Here is a 9453-nt window from a genome sequence, read left to right on the forward strand (position 1 = left end):
TTCCATTGTAGAAAGGGAGTGTCTCGCAATAAAATGGGCTTTGGAGACACTCCGCTACTACTTGTTGGGCCGACCCTTCAAGTTAGTTTCAGATCATGCGCCCCTTAAGTGGATGGCCCAAAATAAAGATAAAAACTCCAGAATCACCCGGTGGTTCCTTGCTCAGGACTTCAGGTTTGTAGTGGTACATAGACCGGGAAAGGTACATCAGAAAGCGGATGCCCTTTCCCGGGTCTACTGCCACTGGAGTCGTGGTGTCCAGACCCCTGGCTTAGAACAGAGGAGGGGGATATGTAGAGGGTCAGCCTGAGGCAGGGTTAAGAGGGGGTTAATTGAAGAAGGCAAGTACTTCCCCTTCAGGCCTGCTTATTATCAGGTGCAGTGGCGGCTGGTGAAGTTTTAGGATGGGGGGGGCGCACGACCATGCCCCCTCAGATTTGGCCCCTCCCACTTCTCACAAGCCATGCCCCTTATCGAATCAACATCATATACCAGGCTGCACATTATACACAGGGCTCTACTAAAGCAGATGAATCATGCTTATCTTGTGTATAACCACATCAGGCACCTTTTTTGCAACCTGTAAATCGCACATATTTGCATTCTGCAACCTGTAAATCACACATATCTGCATTCTGTAAATCGCACATAACTGCATTCTGCAACCTGTAAATTGCACATATCTGCATTCTGTAAATCGCATTCTGTAAATCGCACATATCTGCATTCTGTAAATAGCACATATCTACAACCTGTAAATAGCACATATTTGCATTCTGCAACCTGTAAATTGCCCATATCTGCATTCTGCAACATGTAAATCGCACACATCTGCATTCTGTAAATAACACATCTGCATTCTGTGAATTGCACATATCTACAACCTGTAAATTGCACATATCTACAACATGCAAATCGCACATATCTGCATTCTGTAAATCGCATTCTGTAAATTGCACATATCTGCATTCTGTAAATCACACATCTGCATTCTGTAAATTGCACGTATCTACAAGATGCAAATCGCACATATCTACAACATGCAAATCGCATATATCTACAACCTGTAAATAGCACATATCTGCATTCTGTAAATCGCATTCTGTAAATTGCACATATCTACAACCTGTAAATCATACATATCTACAACCTGCAAATCGCACATATCTACAACCTGTAAATTGCACATATCTACAACCTATAAATCGCACATATCTACAACCTGCAAATCGCACATATCTACAACCTGTGAATAGCACATATCTGCATTCTGTAAATCGCATTCTGTAAATCGCACATATCTACCACCTGTAAATTGCACATATCTACAAACTGTAAATTGCACATATCTACAACATGTAAATTGCACATATCTACAACATGCAAATCACACATATCTACAACCTGTAAATCGCACATATCTACAACATGCAAATTGCCCATATCTACAACCTGTAAATTGCCCATATCTACAACCTGTAAATCCCACATATCTAAAACCTGTAATTCGCACATATCTACAACCTGTAAATTGCCCATATCTACAACCTGTAAATTGCCCATATCTACAACCTGTAAATCGCACATATCTACAACATGCAAATTGCCCATATCTACAACCTGTAAATCGCACATATCTACAACATGCAAATCGCACATATCTACAACATGTAAATCGCACATATCTATAACCTGTATATAGCACATATCTGCATTCTGTAAATCGCATTCTTTAAATTGCACATATCTACAACCTGTAAATCATACATATCTACAACATGCAAATCGCACATATCTACAACCTATAAATCGCACATATCTACAACCTGCAAATCACACATATCTACAACCTGTGAATAGCACATATCTGCATTCTGTAAATCGCACATATCTGCATTCTGTAAATTGCACATATCTACAACATGCAAATCGCACATATCTACAACCTGTAAATCGCACATATCTACAACATGTAAATCGCACATATCTACAACATGCAAATCGCACATATCTACAACATGTAAATCGCACATATCTACAACCTGTAAATTGCCAATATCTATAACCTGTAAATCGCACATATCTACAACATGCAAATTGCCCATATCTACAACCTGTAACTCACACATATCTACAACATGCAAATTGCACATATCTACAACATGCAAATCGCACATATCTACAACCTGTAAATTGCACATATCTACAACATGCAAATCGCACATATCTACAACATGCAAATTGCACATATCTACAACCTATAAATCGCACATATCTACATCCTATAAATCGCACATATCAACAACATGCAAATTGCACATATCTACAACATGCAAATCGCACATATCTACAACCTGTATATCGTACATATCTACAACCTGCAAATTGCACAAATCTACAACCTATAAATCGCACATATCTACATCCTATAAATCGCACATATCAACAACCTGTAAATTGCACATATCTACAACCTGCAAATCGCACATATCTACAACCTGCAAATAGCACATATCTACAACCTGTAAATTGCACATATCTACAACATGCAAATCGCACATATCTACAACCTGTAAATCTTGTTTGGGGGGGGCAGGTATGGAGGTTAATGCTGCCGACCACCGATAATAACCCTTTTTTTTTTTAATCTTGTTTGGTGGGTTATGCTGCGGTGGTCGGCAGCATACCCCCCCAAACAAGATTTTAAAAAAAGGTTATTATCGGTGGTCAGCAGCATTAACCTCCATACCTGCCCCCCCTAAACAAGATTTAAAAAAGGGTTATTATCGGTGGTCGGCAGCATTAACCTCCATACCTGCCCCCCCTAAACAAGATTTAAAAAAGGGTTATTATCGGTGGTCGGCAGCATACCCCCCTTTTTTTTAAAGCTTCTGGGGGGGGGTGTATGCTGCCGGTCACTGATAATTTCTTTAAATCTTGTTTAGCAGGGGGTGGGGGGGTTGGGGTATGCTGCTGAGTGCAACCACCATAAGATAGATCGATGTGGAGGGGGTACCGGCGGCTGGGCGGAATAAACTATCAAGATTGTTTAAGCTGCCATGCAGCAACCCCTTACCTGAGCCTCTCAGGCGGGCAGAATAGAGAAGTGCCGTGCCAACGTCACTTCCTTGAGTGACGTCGGAAGCACCGCCCACCACTCACTCAAGTGCAAGTCTATGCACTTGCTCGGCCAGTCGATCGCGCCGGAAGCTGTGGCGTGATCGGCTGCGCCACAGAGCGCTGTTTTCTTGGGCAAATTAAGCACCTCATCTGCAATCTTGTGATTGCATAGACGTGGCGCTTCCTATATTGCACTGCGCCCGGCACCAGTGCACATAGGGAGGGAAATTTGAAAAAAAAATGTTTTTCTTAAAGGGACATGTTTAAAAAAAATTTTTTTTTTTTTTACTCCATGGGGCGGGGGGCCGCGCCCAGGCGCCCCCTATGGACGGGCCTCCACTGATCAGGTGTGCTGAAAGTGTCAGCGGGGAGTTGTTGAGTAGGAGAGAGAGATACAGCAGCATTGCTGGAAGGTGGACCTGCTGGGTGAGCCTAAACCACAAAAAAAGACTTTAGCTGTGTTTGGAGCTATGAATTGTTACCTCTAAGCCTGTGGGCTGACGAACTGTGTCTGATCTTATGTTTTGTTTTGCTGCTTTGCTGAATAAAAGCCAATTTTATTTTACTGGACTGCCTCTGAGCCAGCTCTTCACCCCCTGATCCCCTACAACGGTTTAGGAGATATTTACTAAAAAACAGTAACAGCTGTCTCCGGTGCATGCGCCGTAGACAGTGGCACGCAGGAGCACTATCACCGTTAGCAGCATGCCGCTGCTAACGGCGATATGCCGTTAGTGGCGGCTCCCGTGCACATGCGCGGGAGTGATGTCATGGCTGCTCCGGTGCTGTGAGTGGCCGGAGCAGCGATACCCGGAAGAAGATGGATGCTCCGGACTACAGGGGACAGCGGTGACATCGCTGGCTGCTGTGTCAGGTAAGTGACACATAATGGGCTACTATGCGATGCATAGTAGCCCATTATGCTTTACCTTTGCAGGGAGACAAAGAGGAAGTAAACCCATCAGGGTTTACGTCCTCTTTAATATTTTTCATTTTAGCATATAATGATAATTTTAAAACATAAATAGTACATTATTATTATTCTTATTATTGATAATAATAATAGGACATAATGGATGGAGGGGAGGGGCTATGTGCTTTTAAGGAAAGGTGGTCTCACCCTGGCGTCCAGTGGCTCACGCTGCGCAGGTAACAACTTACCACCCACCCACCCTTCCTGTTTTTTTGGTCAGTTCTCACAGCAGGAGCTGTGCCTTCAGGATGCCATGGCAGCTGGCGGATGCTGGTCTTTGCTGGCGAATGGAAGAACCTCAGATAAGGAAGGGTTCGGCACCCATCGGTGGTATGGGTCCCTCTGGTGTATTCCAGTTAACATTGGTTAATTGGTACACTGCGGTGAGTGGTTTGTCTCCGAGCCAGTATGCCGTGGCTGGAGGCCTAGTATAGTAAAAGGTTACGCTGTGCATTCTTGAACATACAATATTTTGGAGTTCCTGCAAAGACCAGCACAATTAGTCACTGATGGGTTTTTTGTTTAACAAATTGTTTTATTGTTTATGTTAATTTAAGTTTCTTTGTTAAGAAAGAGGCTGCTACGGCCAATTTTTTACTCCATTTTTGTGTGGTCTCTATTAATGGATTTTATGACAGGTTGGTCTGGCAGTTATTGGCTCAGGATGCAATATCTGTTCTACACTGGTCAAGATATTAGGGTTGGTTCACATTGCAAAGAGAATGTTGGTACATGGGGACAAGATGTGCTCACTTTGAATGCCCAGACATGTGCACATTGGGCATTTAAAGCAATCACAGCTTCACCTTGGGGGGATTTCCTAAAACTGGAGCACACAGAATCTGATGCAGCTCTGCATAGTAACCAATCAGCTCCTAACTTCAGCTTTTTTCAATTAAACTTTGACAATAAAACCTGAAAGCTGATTGGTTACTATGCACAGCTGCACCAGATTTTGCTTGCTCCAATTTTAGTACCCCCCCCATTATCTACCAACATTCACAATGGAAAATGAACAGCCCCCACTCTTTGGTAACCCTCCCATTTCTTTATTAGTCACTTTTCGTCCTTGCTATAGCCGAAAGATGGCTGCAGCGCAGACTTAATTTGCCGGGAGGGTGTTCATGGACGTCCTCCCATGCTTGAGCAGCCTGCGTGCCCCCTGCAGGGCACGCACGGCAAGCTCTGTGATTAGTGAGTCTATGAGACTGAGCTCATCACAGATCGGACAGCTGATCCCGACCCCTTACCACATGATCAGCTGTCAGCCAATGACAGCTGATCATGTGATGTAAACAGAACCGGTAATCGGCTATTTTTTCTCCTCATGCTGGTGAGGGAAAAAAAGGCGATCACTGGCAGCTGTGAGAGGAACATCGGTCCCGATTGTGGAGAACCTCTGCAGAATCTTCTGTGCCCACCAGCATCACCTACCAGTGCCCACCTGCTCCATGTAAGCCCTTGTACACACGGAGAATCCGTCGGAATGTGTCCTATCGGACCGTGTTGTCGGATAATCCGACTGTGTGTGGTATGCATCGGACTGTGTCCGTCGGAATATCCGTCGGACCAAATTTTCCAACATGTTGGAAATATTTTCCGACCAACTGGTCCGATAGGACATACTCTGGTCATGTGTAGAGAATTTCGATCGGACAAAGTGCCACGCATGCTCAGATCAAATTCCTACATCAAAGCTATTGGCTACTAGCCTGAACGTAGTCCCATCGTAACGAAATTACGTCATCACGTTCTGAAAGATCGGATTTTTTGACAAAACTTTGTCCGACCGTGTGTATGCAACAGTTTCGGACAAGATCCGACGGACAAAATCCGACGGACAAAATCAGATTGATTTGGTTGGCAGAATGTTCGACCGTGTGTACGTGGGCTAAGAGGAAAAAATTAGATTGCGCTATGGACTAAACCAGGAAAAAAGGAGAATGGGTATGAGCTGCCTCTACTTAATACCTCCTCCCAAAAATGGGGGGGGGGGTGCTGAGTGTGTAAACACACAGTTTCCGGTTCTATGAGCAGTGAACTGACAGATCGTCTGTTCATACAGAGAATGAACAACGAACTGTTAGTTTCCCTGCACAGTCCCCTCCCTCCTTCAGTTAGAACACTCCCTAGGATACATATTGACCCCCGTCACTGCCCCCTAGTGTTAACCCCTTCACTGCCAGTGACATTTTTACAGTAATCAATGCAATTTTATTTGCACTGATCGCTGTATTAATGCCAATGGTCCCAAAAATGTGTCAAAATTGTCCAATGTGTCCGCAATAATGTCACAGTCACAATAAAAATTGCTGATCACTGCCATTACTAGTAAAAAAAAAAAAATAATAAAAATGCCATAAAACTATCCCCTATTTTGTAGACGCTATAACTTTTGCGCAAACCATTCAATATACGCTTATTGCGATTTTTTTTTTACCAAAAATATGTAGTGGAATACGTATCGGCCTAAACTGAGGAAAAAAATGTTTTTTATATTTTTGGGGGGATATTTATTATAGCAAAAAGTTAAAAATAATGTGTTTTTTTTTCAAAAATTGTTGCTTTTTTTTGTTTATAGAGCAAAAAATAAAAACCGCCAAGGTGATCAAATACCACCAAAAGAAAGCTCTGTTTGTGGGAAAAAAGGATGTAAATTTTGTTTGGGAGCCACGTCGCACGACCGCATAATTGTCAGTTAAAGCGACGCAGTGCCGAATCGGCTTAAGCGGTTAAGACAGGGGTAGGGAACCTTTTTGGCTGAGAGAGCCATGAACGCCACATATTTTAAAATGTAATTCCACGAGAGCCATACAATATGTTTAAAACAAATTTATTTTTACTTTCAAAAGATTTTTATTTTATGAAAAAGGCACTTGCAAGAACATACTTATAAAAGCAAACAAACTCCAGCAGGGTAGGCCTGCTGCCAAAGTGCAAGTAAAAGTACAATAAGACAGTTGTATAAACCAGATAGTGGCAAATAAGTACAGACATCCTGCCCCGCCAAAGCAAAGAGGCCATACGATAAACCAAAGGGTAGCGCCCCGTGAGGAGCCCATCTAAAACATCTGTCTGGGGGAGCAACCAGGAGACCCCCCCCCCACACCCCTGGTAGGGAGCTTGCTGTGTCAGGATGGGGGCGTATTCTCCCGGGTTCCCCCCCTCCCACAAGGAGATAGTACCCGATGAGCAGCCCACAGGGAGCACCTCTACAAGCAATTTGTCTATACGGTAAATCTGTCAATTATAGCACCGTTGAGATAACCACAAAAACAGATAATCAAGAGGGACAGAAGAGAGAAGGGGGGAAGAAAAGAGAAGAACAGAGGGGTATAGGGGTAAGCTATTTCCGAAAAGGGTGGAGGGGTATGGAGTAAGAATGCCTAACACTCAGTAAGAGAGGGAGAGCTTTAAGAATTAGATTTGGACGATAGGGAAAAGCCTGGGGGCACTCCCGGCAGAAGGGATTTGCCCATGTACCGGGCCCAATGATCCCACACCTTTCTGAATTTAGGCGTGGTATCCAACAGAATGCCTGACAGTTTTTCTTGGGACATTATCCAGGATATCTTCCTCTTCACTGCGAGGAAGGAGGGCCTGGGTTGCTTCCAAGTGGAGGCAATTGCAATTTTGGCACCTAAGAGGATAAAGTGGGTTAGTTTCTGAGTGTTTACAGGCAACAAAGGAGCAGGGGCATTGAGCAACGCAACCTCAGGAGTTCTTGGAACCCGGCAGCCTGTGACCCTGTGAATCAAGTTAAGGATTTTAGTCCAGAACGATCGAAGCCTAGGGCATTCCCACCAGATGTGGATCATGGAGCCACGAAGTTGACACCCTCTAAAGCATAGGGGGTTTGCCGTGGGATAAATTTTGGCCAGCTTGGCTGGAGTGAGATACCACCTAGTTATCAATTTGATGCTAGCTTCCATGAGTGAGATGTTTTGGATCCCACGAAAGGATCTGGCTAGGGCCAACTGCCAGGTTTCAAGACTGCCAGAGGTCTGGAGGTCAGTCTCCCATGCTGTCATGTAGGGGGATTTACCCGTTGGGGCAGTGAGAGCCGCATAGATTACTGATATACCGCCCCTCTGCTCCCCGATCCTACCACACCAGGCTTCGTAGTCAGTAAAGGGGGGAGGAAGGGGCTTGTTCTTCCAAAGCGAGTGTAAGAAATGAGATATTTGCTGGAAGCGGAACCTCTCTGAGTCAGGTAGCTCTAAGTGTTCGATACAATAGGCAAGGGAAATTGGACCCCTTGGGGTGAAATAATGACCTATCCGGTATAGTCCCTTGTCCAGCCACCATTTGAAGGCCCCGATATTCAGGCCAGGGGGAAATTCGTGATTACGGAAGATGTGAGCAAGGGGCCGTAATGTGGAGACCAGGGAAGGCTCTCTGCGGAGACCGTCCCATAGGGCACAGGAGTGAGAGAGGGAGGGAGACATGATGGGCGGCCTGGCTTTGGGTGGGCACCACAAGAGATAGTCTAGTGTGAATGAGGGCACGGAACAGCGTTCAATGGACAACCAATCCGGTTTCTCGTATTTGGAGTAGAGCATGGAGAGTTGGGCCAGGCGGGCTGCAAGGTAATATTTGTGGAGATTAGGAAGACCCAACCCACCCCTGCGTCTGTGTAGGAAAAGCGTGTTTTGCGAGAGAAGGTACCCTTTGTTACTCCATATGTATTTCAATATTTTGCTTTGCAGAGAGCAAAGATGGTCCTTCCGGAGCGGTATGGGGAGGGCTCGAAAGTAATAATTTATTTTTTAATCGATTAATCGACTAATTTCAATTATAACTGTAATATCCACATCATCTCCCCCACTGTAATATCCACATCTCCCCTATGATTGTCTGCTTGCTTACCACTACACAGGCAGGCAGATCCAAGAGCAGTTGAGGCAGGTGATTGATGACATCAGCGCACCGCTCACTTAGGCTGCCGCCGGGTGTACCAAGATAGCCGCAGCTCCAGAGCTAGGCTGAAGCTGCGGCCTTTACCTATGGGCTCAATCCACGTATCGGCACACCATGCAATCCGTGGAGGTAAGAGCCAGATGCAGCCATCAAAAGAGCAACATCTGGCTCGCGAGCCATAGGTTCCCTACCCCTGGGTTAAGAGGTCCTGTCATGTTTTTTTCTATTACAAGGGATGTTTACATTCCTTCTAATAGGAATAAAAGTGACACAATTTTTGTTTTAAAGGACAGTGTAAAAGTAAAATAAATAAGATTTTTTTTTTAAGTGCCCAGTGAGCTTGCACGCAGAAGCGAAAGCATACGTTAATTGCGCCCGCATATGAAAACAGTGTTAAAATACCAAACCCTCTCTACTTCTAACACCCCCCCTCTACTCCT

The sequence above is a fragment of the Lithobates pipiens genome, unplaced genomic scaffold, assembly GCF_037356315.1.
Source record: "Lithobates pipiens isolate NorthernLeopardFrog02 unplaced genomic scaffold, aLitPip1_a1.2 Scaffold_28, whole genome shotgun sequence".
Classification (NCBI taxonomy): Eukaryota; Metazoa; Chordata; class Amphibia; order Anura; family Ranidae; genus Lithobates; species Lithobates pipiens.